The sequence below is a fragment of the Girardinichthys multiradiatus genome, chromosome 13, assembly GCF_021462225.1.
Source record: "Girardinichthys multiradiatus isolate DD_20200921_A chromosome 13, DD_fGirMul_XY1, whole genome shotgun sequence".
NCBI classification, from domain to species: domain Eukaryota; kingdom Metazoa; phylum Chordata; class Actinopteri; order Cyprinodontiformes; family Goodeidae; genus Girardinichthys; species Girardinichthys multiradiatus.
The window spans coordinates 30,938,205-30,950,462 of record NC_061806.1 but is presented as its reverse complement, the minus strand read 5'-3'; the positions used below and the strand labels follow the sequence as shown (position 1 = coordinate 30,950,462).

The 12,258-nt window shown below is 41.5% G+C and overlaps 1 protein-coding gene across 2 annotated transcripts in view; it reads left to right on the top strand.

Annotated features, from left to right (window-relative positions):
- Nucleotides 1–2,742: 2,742 nt before the first annotated feature.
- LOC124879940 (C3a anaphylatoxin chemotactic receptor-like) overlaps nt 2,743–12,258 on the top strand; it is a 39,236-nt gene continuing 29,720 nt past the window's right edge. The window contains exon 1 of one of the 2 annotated variants that reach the window (XM_047384799.1): nt 2,743–2,870. The gene's annotated coding sequence lies outside the window, so the exon portion shown is untranslated. The remainder of the gene's footprint in view (nt 2,871–12,258) is intronic. The other variant, XM_047384800.1, reaches the window with a different exon arrangement.

Genomic DNA, 12,258 nt, shown 5'->3' with positions numbered 1-12,258 from the left:
TGTATGCCACACTGTTAAGATTATGTCTGGGACAACAGGTTTCACCTCATCTCTGTGGGTCTCATGAGAGTTACCTTGAAAACTGTTGTAGCTTATAAGGAGAACATTTGCTTTGTCTAGGCAGAACGATTTGGCAGCACTACTGAGCGCATCTCCAGTGCTGTAAAAAATCCTTCTCTCTTGCAAGATTATAATAAAGCTGATTCTGAGTGATAATCATTGGTTTCTGTCTTGGTAAAAACAAATTTTTCTACAACAAGACAACGTAATGATCTTAAGGTTTTGCTTTATTTTTTCTGTAACTTTTAAGAAGATGACCTAGTTGTAAAATATGGAAAAACATGGAGCTATGTTCACATTAATGCTAATGCAGGTTATATTTAAACTGAATCTTGCTGAAAGACTTCCTTCCATGACCTATTGCAACATTCAGAGTTCATGAGCAAATTTTACAATGACTAAGTACCCTGAGGAAGCCGCAAAAAAGGAAGAAACTGAACAGTTTCAACATTACTCAAGAACAGTAAAAACCTCCAAGAATACATAACAAAAGAAGTAAATTTGTTGTTAAAAAAACAGATATTTGAAGAGTGTTGGTTTTTTAAAGTAATATTCTGGATTTTCTTCCAATTTAACCAGATTAGAAACTGAACAAACAAAAGGTTTGCTTTGCTACACTCTGCTGGTTGAAAGGTGAATGGCAGGTCTGCCCTAATGTGAAAAAGTTTGCTGTTGTACCTTAGAAAGCTGCTAGAGCTGTATGAGACTTGTTCTGTAACACTGTTTTATTGCATTTTACTATTATTTGTTTCTGAAAGTCTTTATACATAAACCTCTACATATCTGACCAACCTCAGAGCATTACTTTATCCATCATTTCTGCGTGCCAATTCAGCTCAGTCACAGTGGTCTAGAACAGCCTCTACTGTCTTTATTTATATGTAAATATTTTATTACAGTGGATGAGGGAGTTACATCAGAAGCCACTCTACTTCCTCAATTTCTGTCTTTACTTTCCTTTATTGGAAGTTATAAAAAGCCAAACATAATCCTGTTTACCAAATCTTGCATTGAAGAGTTTAACAGGTGGTAAGAACACACAAGGCTTCATTTCTGTTTGGATAAATCATCTAGTAAAAGTCTTCCACCTTCTCCCTAGTGCCGGGCGATTCTGCTGCTGGGGGTTTGTGCAGGAACCTGGCTACCACAGTGGCTGGGTTTCTGGCTTTACCTACTATGGGGGATGTGATGGAGGGGTTGGGTAGGGGGTGTAGGTACCTTGCATCTCTCCCTGTGGCTGTCTGGCCTAGGCCCTGCCACTCCTGTGCTTAGCTGCTGACCTGCCTCTATGTTGGACATTTGGGTAGTCTATTGGGGTGCCTGGTGTCTGTCTGCCTAGCTTTGGTCAGGGCTACCTGCCCCTTGCTGTTGTTAGGTGCTGAGTGATGCAAGGTTTCTACTCTTCTCAACATTGTATCATCTTCCCAATTTTAGATGACACACGCACTCATACAAATAATCATAAGGTTGAAGGTCATATAAACCAACGTTTATATTTTATTAATGCAAACATTGATGCCTGATGCAACTCTGATTTAATAACATCAATCACGCAATTAGAATACCATCTCCAGACATCCTTTTTGTAGAACAAAGGCGACTTGGCACATTGGCACATGTGAGCAACCAGCTTTTCCAGACGGTACGCCTGGAATGCCACAACAGGACACGAGAAGCAGAAATAAATTGCTAAAAAAAACTCTGCTTGCATGATGATGCTTCTTGACATAACCTAATGCAGCATTTAGAGTTCATAAACCCCTTTTGCAATGACCCGAGTACTCTGAGGAAGCTGCAAAAAGGGAAGTAGCTGAACAGTTTCAACATTACTAGAAAACAGAAAAGAAAATGGAGAATACATATTAAAAGTCATCAACTTGATGTTAATAAAGTGATATTTGACTCACTTTAGAGTATGGCTTTTCCATCTTTTTATACATGTGACATTTAGCTCAGTTACAGTGGTCTAGAACAGCATCTGCTATCTTTTTTATATGTACATTTTTTATTACTCCAGATGAAGGGGTTGCATCAGAAGCCACTCTTTTTCCTTAATTTCTGTCATGGCTTTTCTTTTCTAGAAGTTATTAATAGCCAATCATGACCATGTTTACCAAAAACTGCAGCAAAGTGTTAAACATGTGGTAACAACAAGTGTTGGTTCATTTCAGTTTGAACAATGTCTCTGGTACACTCAATCTTTTACAACTGTCCTTATCTTAATAATACCACATTTCTCAAATGATTGAATTAATGTGCATGCACACAAACAACCAGAAAATAAAGCAGACAAATAAGTGAACAATCATCAAAACAGTCACGTTATTTTAAGGAACAGAAATTTTGTTTAAAGACTTTAATCAAAACCTTAAAAAAATGGACTATGCTGAAAGGACGCTTTGCTTTTGACCCCTTTGGAGTGCGGAAAAGACTAACAACTCGAACATCTATTTGACAAATTTATGTTTATGACAAGTAAAATTTAGATTCGAGTGACATTAGCAAGGAAAGAAACCAGGCAAAGAGAAGTAGTCTGGCAGAAACTAAGATGAAGTAGCAAACATGATACATGAAAGAGAGAAGTGACTGTGTGTGTGTGTGTGTGTGTGTGTGTGTGTGTGTGTGTGTGTGTGTGTGTGTGAGTGAGTGAGTGAGTGATAGAGAGAGGACACAGACACACGTGTTTTAAGCAATAAAAACCACCTAAAGGAACAGTGATGTGGGGGATCCTGTATACAGGTTTCATTTCTGCCTCTTTTATTTCCTCTGAAGCATCTGACGGAGCAGTCACAGCTGTTCAAATCCTGCAGGTAAGAGTTTCATCAGATTAACCTTTGACACATTTATTGTTTGTTTGATGTTCTCATTTATGCCCGAAAATGTTGCAGTAATTATAAGTGTGCTTGACTCCTTGAATTATGCCCATCACAGTTGTGGTTTATCCAGTCCTTATAGAGTTTTCTATTGTTCAATATACAAAAATGGTTCCTAGTGTTTATTGATAAGTGCTTGTGGTTTTGTTGAAGCAGCAAAAGCACTTGTGAGAATAGAATAAAACAAAGTCAACTTTGTTATTAAACTGCGACCAACAACTAACCTCTTTCATAACCATAAACCTTTTCTTTTCCAAAGTAATGAGGGTGTCTGTGTAGCAGGATGTGCACTAATGTTGAAACATTGTAGTTCCTCTGAAGTCCTATTTGTTCAAGTTTATGGGATGCGGTAAAAAATAAATAGAAAAAAGAGAACTATTTTCTACATTTGGAAAAAAAAGGGCTAAAAGTAACTATGAAGAAATGTAAAAATCCATTCCATCAGTGCATTTTTTATAATAAACTCGTCTGTCAATGAATTCATATTTCTAAGTAGAACAATTCCATGAACAGAACATGTGCTTCCTTTTTCTTGATTTAGCTTTATCATGAATTGCTTAGATAGTCGAATTAGAACAAAACCAGAGGATGAAACAGACTCAGCACACAGGATAAGACGGTAAATGAGGTTTATTTCTACTGTAGACTTTGTTTAAGGAATCTTGAGTTGGAGTTGTCCAGAAGCCAGAGGAGGAGGAGGTAAACCCAGGAATCCAAGGAGAGAGATAGAGAGTACTGGTGATGAGAATATTTACAGTGCAGTCCTTAGGAGGGAGTATTACCAGATGTTGGCAGGCAGGCAGGCAGATAGGCAGGTCGACAGGCAGGTCGACAGGCAGGCAGACGGATAGGCAGACAGACAGGAGTCCACATAACTGAGGTTATGTTCCAGCAAAGGTCTGTATCAGCAGCTACCTTAAGAAGCCCATGAGCTCATTAGGAGAATGCGTTGCAGCTGCAGACAATGAGCTGCCAGAACCAACCAGAAGGGGAGGAGCAGAGATCCTACAGTACCCTCCCCTCAACGATTGCCTCCAGGCAATCCAGAATGCTTTTCAGGATGGCGTTTGTAAAAGGACGTGATGAGAGCAGGGTCCAGGATGTGAGAACGGGGAACCCAGGTTCTCTCTTCAGGTCCATATCCTGTCCAATCCACAAGATATTGAAAACCACGCCCCCTACGCCGAACATCCAGGATACGATTGACCGTATATGCAGGATGGTCATCAATGAGTCGAGCAGGAGGAGGGGGCTTGGTGGGAGGACTCAGGGGGCTTTCCGAGACTGGCTTGATCTGGGAAACATGGAAAGTAGGGTGAATGTGCATGGAAGATGGTAGTTTGAGTCTCACCGCAGATGGGTTGATGATCCTCTCGATGAGAAAAGGGCCAATGAAACGGGGGGCCAACTTTCTAGAAGTATCTTTTAATTTAATATTCCTGATGGAAAGCCAGACTCTCTGATTGATGCAGTAGACAGGTGCAGCAGAACGGTGACGGTTAGCGAACCTCTTATTTTGTTCCAGGGTGCGTAGGAGGGTCCTCCTGGTCTGTTGCCAGATCCTACGACACCTGGAAACATAATGCTGAACAGAGGGGACCAGAATGTCAGATTCAACTCTGGGAAACAGCGGGGGTAGATAGCCCAGTGAGGCCTCAAAGGGGGACAAACCAGTAGCAGAGTAAGTATGTGTGTTGTGAGCATATTCGATCCATGTGAGATGTTTGCACCAAGAAGAGGGGTTGTCATTTTTTATGCACCTCAAGGCAACTTCAAGTTCCTGGTTGCATCTTTCTGTCTGTCCATTAGATTGGGGGTGGTATCCAGACGAAAGACTTACGGAGGCACCAAGAGCTTTGCAAAACTCCTTCCAAACTTGCGAGATGAACTGCGGGCCTCGGTCAGAAACAATGCCCAAAGGTATGCCATGGATGCGGAAAACGTGGAGAACCAGGAGTTGGGCAGTCTCCAATGCAGACGGAAGCTTGGGTAAAGGAACAAAATGGGCTGTTTTAGAGAATCTGTCAACAACAGTAAGGATGACTGTGTTACCGTCAGATGGCGGGAGACCAGTGATGAAATCAACGGAAATGTGGGACCAGGGGTGGCTAGGGGTGGGCAGAGGTTGAAGAAGACCAGCAGGGGGTTGATTAGTGTTCTTGTTTCGAGCACATGTGGGACAAGCTGCAACAAAATCTTTGATGTTGAGGTTCATAGTCGGCCACCAGAAATACCTTTTGGTAAATGTGATCATTTGAGTCACCCCAGGATGACAAGTCAATTTATTGTTGTGCACCCAATCCAGAACTTTATTGACGACAAAGTTGGGAACGAACAGCTTGCCCACTGGGCCAGTACCTGGGTCAGGTTCGGACCTCTGTGCCTCCCTGATGTCCTTTTCAATGGCCCAGGTGAGGGCGCCCACAATACAAGAATCCGGTAGGATGGAAGCTTCAGTCTTGAGTTGGTCAGAATGAGAGAACTGGCGAGAGAGAGCGTTAGGCTTAATGTTCCTGGAACCGGGTCTATAGGAGATAGAAAAATGAAAACAAGCAAAAAACAGAGACCAACGGGCTTGTCTGGGGTTAAGTCTCTTGGCATTTTGAATGTAGGAGAGGTTCTTATGATCAGTCCAAATGAGAAAAGGGACTTCAGTACCCTCTAACCAATGCCGCCATTCCTCAAGCGCCAACTTGATGGCTAACAGTTCACGGTTGCCCACATCATAATTTTGCTCTGCTGGAGACAAGCGACGAGAAAAATAGGCACATGGATGTACTTTATCATCCAGAGGAGACCGTTGAGATAAAATAGCCCCTACCTCCAATGTCAGAAGCATCAACCTCTACAATAAATTGTGCACATGGATCAGGATGGGTCAATATGGGTGCTGAAGAAAATAGAGTCTTTAATTCCCCAAATGCCCTTTCTGCCTCAGGAGTCCAATGGAACGTTTTCAGAGAGGAGGTGAGTTGAGTGAGAGGTGCAGTGACCTGACTGTAGTTCCTTATAAACCTCCTATAAAAATTTTCAAATCCCAAGAACCTTTGAAGTTGCCTGCGATCAGTTGGAGTAGGCCACTCTGCCACTGCCTTGGTTTTCTCGGGATCAGTTCTGTACCTGCCTGTCTCAAAAATAAAACCCAAAAAAGACACAGATGTGACACTGAATTCGCACTTTTCGGCTTTAACAAAGAGTTGATTCTCAAAAAGCCTCTGGAGAACTGTTCTGACATGCTGGCGATGTTGTTCTATGTCCTGGGAAAAAATCAAAATGTCATCCAGATAAACGAAAACAAAGAAGTTGAGAAAGTCACGAAGAACATCATTAATAAGAGCCTGGAAAACAGCAGATGCTTTAGTCAACCTGAAAGGCATAACTAAATACTCAAAATGTCTTAGGGGGGTTTTGAAAGCTGTTTTCCACTCATCACCCTCTCGGGTCCGGACCAAATGGTAAGCATTGCGCAGGTCGAGTTTAGTGAAGATCTTGGCAGAATGTAATTGTTCATGTATGGAATCAATAAGTGGTAGTGGGTATTTATTTTTAATAGTGATTTGATTCAATCCTCTATAATCAATACAAGGTCTTAATGTGCTGTCCTTCTTACCCACGAAGAAGAATCCGGCGCCAACAGGGGAGATAGACGGACGAATGATCCCAGATGCTAAAGAATCCTCAATGTACTCTTTCATGACCCTTCTCTCGGGTCCGGAGAGATTAAAGAGTCTGCTGGATGGTAGCGGAGTGCCTGGGAGGAGATCAATAGGGCAGTCATAGGGGCGATGCAGAGGTAAAGAAAGAGCCCCTCGTTTGCTAAACACAGGTGCGAGATTGTGGTATTCAGGTGGAACTTTGGACAGATCAACAGGCTCAGAAGGTTTGAGTTTGAGTGAGAGACAGCAGTCTTTAAGCAGTTCTGGAGACAGAGATTACTCCATCTCTCTACTCTGCCCTCCCCCCAATTAATAACGGGATTATGTTTCTGCAACCAGGGAAACCCCAAAACTAATTGTGGAGAGATGGAAGAGACAACAAAGAACTCACCCCATTCATGATGGTTACCAGAGGTGATGATGTAAAGCTGAGGCACTTTAAATCTCACTTGAGACATGGTTTGACCAGTGATGCCAGTGACAGAAAGGGAATTGTTGAGAGGCTGAGAGGGTATTTGAAGTTTATCAACCAGATCCGAGGAAATAAGATTCTGTTCAGCACCAGAATCAATAAAAGCGTCAACAGGAAACTTCTCTTGGCCAACAATAATAGTGACCGGAAAACACAGACGAGAGACAGGGGAAGAATGGGATATGCTCATCAAAGTCCCCTGACCTATTGACGAGCCCTCTCTTTTCCCTTCTTGGGGCATCTTGTGATAAAATGTCCTCCTTGTCCACAATATAGGCAAAGACCACCCTCAAAGCGGCATTGTCGTTCCTCTGGGGAGAGTCGAGTGTGACCAATCTGCATCGGCTCCGGTTCCGCAAATCCCTCTGAAGAGGAAGTGGGTGCGTCGAGGAAAGTGGTTCGAGGCGCCAGAGAGTGCTGCCACTGTGAATTGTAGTTCCTTTCTGTTTGTCTCTCTCTTAGACGGTTGTCAATGCGGATCGATAGGTTGATTAATTCATCCAGTCTTTCGGGTTCATCTCTCAAAACCAACTGGTCCTTTACTTGATCTGCAAGGGAATTAACAAAAATACCCTTGAGTGCCGCTTCATCCCAACCCAGCTCCTGCGCTGCCACCCGGAAGTCGATGGCAAACTCAGCCAATGCTCTCCTTCCCTGTTTGAGGGTGAGTATCTTCTTAGCCGCTGCCTCCTGCTGGAGTGGTTGATCAAAGACTCTCTTGAAGTGACTGAAAAAAATGGCATAACTAAGAGACTCAACAGGGTTAGATGCCAAATAGGCGTGCGCCCAGCGCAGAGCAGATCCCTTTAGCGAGGTAACAATATAAGTAATCTTGGAGGCAGCAGTAGGGAAAAGGGAGGGGGAACGACTAAATGCTAATTCACACTGGATTGAAAAACCACCAAAGTTATTAGGATCACCATCAAACAGTTCAGACGGACGGAAGTCAGGCTTTCGGATCCCAGAAGATAGAATTGTGGGTGGCTGAGGATTCTCTAAACGAGCTGGAGGATTGGAAGAGGCAGGTGAGAGTTTGGTTATGATTTCGCTTAAAGCATGAACCACACCACCAAGTTCTGTGAGATGAGAATCCGTAGTCCTTTGTTGTTGCAGTAGCTGTTGAAGCATGGTTTCAGTAGATTGTAGGCGTTCCTTTAAGGAAGTCTGTTCATCATCTGAATTGTTCTTCGACATGTTAGATGGCTGGAACATACTATCATGAATTGCTTAGATAGTCGAATTAGAACAAAACCAGAGGATGAAACAGACTCAGCACACAGGATAAGACGGTAAATGAGGTTTATTTCTACTGTAGACTTTGTTTAAGGAATCTTGAGTTGGAGTTGTCCAGAAGCCAGAAGAGGAGGAGGTAAACCCAGGAATCCAAGGAGAGAGATAGAGAGTACTGGTGATGAGAATATTTACAGTGCAGTCCTTAGGAGGGAGTATTACCAGATGTTGGTAGGCAGGTAGGCAGATAGGCAGGTCGACAGGCAGGCAGGTAGGCAGATAGGCAGGTCGACAGGCAGGCAGACGGATAGGCAGACAGACAGGAGTCCACATAACTGAGGTTATGTTCCAGCAAAGGTCTGTATCAGCAGCTACCTTAAGAAGCCCATGAGCTCATTAGGAGAATGCGTTGCAGATGCAGACAATGAGCTGCCAGAACCAACCAGAAGGGGAGGAGCAGATATCCTACAAGCTTAGTGTGGCTTTACTTGCTCTTCACTGCCACTAAGTGGTTTTGCATTTGACCTTTTAACAAGATTTGCCACAAAGACTTTTTGCTATTACTATTTGACCAAACAACTGTTTTTTTAAACCTTGTCTGTGTCAGATATGTGTCAAACCCTCTTAGCGGAGTCAGATTTTGCACTGTTAATTAAATAAAGTATATTTTATCAGTGCGGATCCATTACATTTTCAGAATTTAACAGTGTTGGAAAATATGTAGGGCTGCATGGTGGCACAGTTGGAAGCACCCTTGCCTTGCAGCAAAAAAAGTCCTTGGTTCAAATCCTGGCCTGGGGTCTTTCTACGATCTTTCTGGGTATTCTGGCTTTCTCCTACAGTCCCAAAACATGGCTGTTGGTGTGCATGATTTGTTCTGTGTGTCTCTGTTTTGCACTGGTGACCTGTCCAGGGTGTACCATACTTCTTGCTTATTGACTGCTGGAGATATGCACCAGCTCCCTTAATTTCTATTAATTATGAGGACTGTCCACATACAGCTAATGAAAACATGAATTTAAGATAAAAATATTACATCAGACTAGCAAAAAGCACAATTTTCAACACAGAAATGTGGGCTTAATGTGAAGATTTTTTAATACCTGCCTAAAAACTGTTCATTACTTTAATCTGACAAATCTCATTGGAACACATATTCTAATTCATTAAACATGACTGTATATCTGCGGTTCTTTTTGTGTTATGTGGTGAGTGCCTAAAGTCGTGTAAAGTTTGCAAAAACTGTTTATATAAAATAAAGTAAACATGTGATGATATGCAGATGTTAGCCTACGTAAAACTAAATTGCATTTAAGTAAAGACAACATGGAAACAGAATCTGCAAGCAGTAATATCATCTGCACAGTGAAAATCCAATTTCTACCAAACCCTCAGTGTGAACCATGATGAAGTCAAGTGAAAACAAAAAAGAAAAAGTCTTTTTTTATAAAATTTTTACTTTATTAAATTTTGTTATATCTGTCACTTGAATGTTAAAGTCCTGATGCAGTAGACTTCAAAATATTGAACTTTGAACAAAAGCTCGGATTACTGTATATGCAAAGCTCACAATTGCATTATAGACAAAAAGAGTTTCTAAAACTTGAATCACTAGATTATATTTTAGTTATTTGTGTGTTGCTGAATTACAGAGTTTAAGTAATATGCTTTTGTAAATTTAGTCCCTTAAATAGTTTTTTGTATTTTGGAGTTTTACGACTGAATTCTAATGTATTTCAAGAAAAGGATACTTGGTGTTGGAATGAGGAAGTGCATGAATGTATTTAAAGGAAGAGCTTAGTCAGATGAGGACAAAAGACAGAAGTACTAGGAGACTAGACTTGCATTGGTTTCTTTTTGTGGTTGTATTCAACAACCTGGATAAATTGGTTAAGCTGAAAGATCAAGCTAGAAATGATGTGCAGCATCATATAAATATAAACAATATAAACAATATAAACAAGCTGATCAAAGATGGTTGAAAACCATGACCGAAAGAATGATGCAACATTACCATGCAATGTTATTTATGTTTGAGAACCAAGGATTATCTTGAAGAATCTGGAAATTAAGATAAGTTAGTCTTGGAACCAACTTAGGCAATAATTGGTATACCTTTAAACAACCATTCACAGTGCAAGATCAGCTAAAACATTAGTTTAATAAAATAATATTTTAAAGAATGGTTTGCTGAATAAAACCAACCTTCTGGATGACCAATTCTCAATGGTGTTTAATTAGCTGCCTTTATTTATTAAAATAATATTTAAAGAAATATTATCATAAGGAAATAGTAAAATATTTAAGGAAAACAAATCTTTGAGAAATGGGGCATAATGGTGTTTAATTAGTTATCAAGTTTAGTAAAATAATATTTGGATAAATATTATTTCCTAGCTTGAAAACTAACAACCTTTTTGGGTAAATGTAAATTTAGCAGGCAAACACGTGTTCTTAGCTGTTAGCGTTTGGAGCTAACAAAAGAAGCTTGTAGCTTATCATCAGAATCAAACACATACCTTTAAAATACCACTAATAAAAAGGGTTGCAATGCATAAACGTGGACAGCGCGTTCTGGCCGATCTTCTGTGTTTAAAATCACCCTTCAAATAAAGTTTGTCTTAACTTAAAAAAAACAAACACAGAAGACATAAACTGAGCACATGTGCTGAACAGATAATCTGCTAGCACTAAGATGGCTGAGTTTTCAACACATACAAAACCAAACATTATAAAACGAAAAATGTTTAGATTATTTCATTCTAAACTACTTCTCTCTGCCCAAAACACAACCTCTTACGTGAACCGTGCAGAGGAAAAGTTGTCTGGGGCAACGAAGTTAAGGAAAGCATCCACAGTGAGCAAAGGGTTACCTTGCAGCTAACCTCTGTAGCTGTGGAGTGGGGCGGCCCGTTCTGCTGGGCCGGCCAAACTGTACGTTACTGCTGAAGCCACGGTAATGCGGTCCCGTTATCCTTCCCTCAGACTGGGAAAACTGCTCCACTCTGCGTTGTAGAGACAGGGTCTCTGCTTGGAACTCTCTGGAACACAGTTTGCTTCTGTAGACCTCAGAGAGAAAAGTAAAGCAACGTCACGGCAAGCAAGTGACGTCATGGGAAGTCTGCCGTTATTCCCTGTTTCTGACTGTGCTGGACGTAGATTAATGCGATTTATTTTGAAAGTTCTAGAAAAGTTCTTACTGGCCTTTCATGTTGTCGCCATGGCTGGGGTCCAAACAGAAGGGTGCCACAACTTTGCTTTAACAGTGTTAATGGAGAAGTGCAGAGAGGGTCAAAGATGTTTCTGAACTGTGGTACTGTAATGCCCCTTTTTCATGGGCTCTAATTTGGCTGGCTCCACTCCACTCAGCCTGTTTTGAAAGTGTATCTATTACTATTTTTTGTGACCCAGGATTGGCTTTTTTGGGAGCCTGCTCATGAGCAGGTTCCATCAGGGCTGAGCAGGGGTGAAATTATGCATTTAGTAGAGTGAGGACGAGTGGAGCTGTGTGGAGCTGGAACCGTCAATGGAAAAGAAGCATATAAGGAAGTCAGTTGTGGCAAAGAAGTATACAGGGGTTGAACAATAAAACTGAAACACCTGTCATTTTAGTGTGGGAGGTTTCATGGCTAAATTGGACCAGCCTGGTAGCCAGTCTTCATTGATTGCACATTGCACCATTAAGAGCAGAGTGTGAATGTTCAATTAGCAGGATAAGAGCAGTTTTGCTCAAAATATTGAAATGCACACAACATTATGGGTGACATACCAGAGTTCAAAAGAGGACAAATTGTTGGTGCACGTCTTGCTGGCGCATCTGTGACCAAGACAGTAAGTCTTTGTGATGTATTGAGAGCCACGGTATCCAGGATAATGTCAGCATACCACCAAGAAGGACGAACCACATCCAACAGGATTAACTGTGGACGCAAGAGTAAGCTGTCTGAAAGGGATGTTCGGGTGCTAA